This window comes from Orycteropus afer, unplaced genomic scaffold, assembly GCF_000298275.1.
Source record: "Orycteropus afer afer isolate SDZICR_OR568_19922 unplaced genomic scaffold, OryAfe1.0 scaffold00087, whole genome shotgun sequence".
NCBI classification, from domain to species: Eukaryota; Metazoa; Chordata; class Mammalia; order Tubulidentata; family Orycteropodidae; genus Orycteropus; species Orycteropus afer.
Genome location: NW_006921674.1, coordinates 5942773 through 5944929, shown reverse-complemented (window position 1 = coordinate 5944929; position 2157 = coordinate 5942773).

The following is a 2157-nucleotide window of genomic DNA, read 5'->3' as shown; positions in this document are numbered from 1 at the left end:
GTACTGAATGAAGTTGAGGGAATAGGTTTTAGGAGCCCTGGTTCTCCCCTACCACCACCTTCCTCCTTAAGAGACTGTGGCACAATGAAAAAGTAAACTTTCTTGAATAGGGAAAATATTTATATAAAACTTAAACTGTACATCCCATTAAGCCCTATTGTCAAGATTCATAGTCTTTATAGTACCCCCAAATGTATCTTTTTCTTTCATTTTAAATAAACACTTTTCCTTTGCCTTCCTCACTGAAATATACAAGCAGAGCCAAAGAAACATGTTTACCTTTGACCTTCACTTCACTATCCTTTCTTTTTCTGTACAAGTTCCATTATTTACCTCATTCTTTCATAGACTTGTCTAAGAATTCAATAGCAGTTGAAACAGAGTACTATGAACTGATGGAAAATCAACAACAAAAAATCACAGAGACCAATGATGAAGATATAATCTCTCTCACCCATCTCCCCAGCACTACTTAAGCTGCTTCCTGTGGTCAGGCAAATGAATGCACCACATAGACATACATGTACAGATACCAATGTGCCTAAATGCCATTTCCCCCCTAATGTTGCTGTTGAATTGCAACCATTCGTTGCTTTTGGAGAAATCAAAAGATATGAATATGAGTGCCTTTATCAGAGTTATTTCACCAGTAAATTTTTCCAACTAGTATGCAGCCTCCACTGGTAGGATCAGGAAGGGAAGGAAAAGAGTGTTTTTGTTGTTGCCATCTGAAATATAAAGGAGGTTACTTCGTGGGAACCGAAAGTGTTTAAAAGTGCCAAGTATAATATTATTTATGACCATTCTCTCCATCTGACTTTCACATAACTCCCAAATGATCAATCCTCTCCCATCTTATATTGTAATCTTAAAAACTGACATATTTTGAGGAAACAGGAGCTCTTTAGGGATAGCCACATTCTGCACTTTTATCTTAAGGGGAAAGAAAGGGTTTGGCATCATGGCTACCAACATCTTAGGGAAGAGTGCCACACAGATTTTTCCCAGTTGCAGTGATAGAGTTCTTGCACCTTAGTGTGTAATACATTCTCCAAACTGCCTGAGTAGCCCTAGGATCTGAAAGGTAAGCATGGGTCCAAAACAGTGCATGTCCATTTAACATGTGATGGTTTTCCATCAGTTGCTCCCCCTTGCCTCTAGTAGCCAAGCATACACACACACACACACACACACACAAACGCCTTCTCAAGGTCCACTAAAATGCCCTGCAGAGGGCAGATGCTGCTTGTTTTCCCTACAATGGAGGTGGATATTGACCCAGAACTCAAATCTATACCCAGCTTAAACATTTTACCCATCAGCATATCTGCGGTCACAAAACACTTCTTCTTTCTGTCACTTCTGATCCAGGCTATTGATAAGATCATTTGGCTGAATCTGTTTGGGACCCATGTATATTGACTAGGAGTTAGAAGAGAGCATCAGATGTAATAAGCCTAGAAACTACCTTTCAAGATGGACATTCATACTTATTAAACCAATGTTCCAAGAAGGACTTTAAATACATCAGCAGTTGTAAACTAACCCAACACTGCTTGGTTTTCCCACTAACCTTAAAACTGATTGTGGTGAGTGTAGTGCTCATTTAAGACCTCCTGAAACAATCTGTTATTGCATCACAGGCTTAGGTATCTTCCATATGTTCCTTTTTTCCCCCTTCTTCTTGTTTTAGAGTCTGTTTGAGAAATAGACACTATCATATAAACCATTGCTAAATCATCTTTTTCAACATATATAAATAATCTCTAATTATTTTATAAATACATATATTTATTGCATATTGTCATGGTTATTCTTTTGTTGAAAGATATTTGCTAATTGTTAAAAAGAATAATCCCCTTAACTGAGCCTTGACTTCCTGTAGATCCCAAATTATGTGAGGACATGTGGATAGAGGCTAAAGTCCACCTTGTTCCATTGGTGCTCTCTAAAAAAGCACCTTTGGGTAAGGTTAAGCTAACCTGGAAAGAGGATGCAGGGATATTTGCATATATTTAAAGGAGACAAACATCCCTTTGTTGGACCATAAAATGGCTCAAACCCAATGACCATGAATGCTACAGGCAGAGTGATTGAAAGGTTTGGGGCTGACAGTTTTTGCAAAGAAAATGAATCAGAAAAGTAGTATTCATTTAA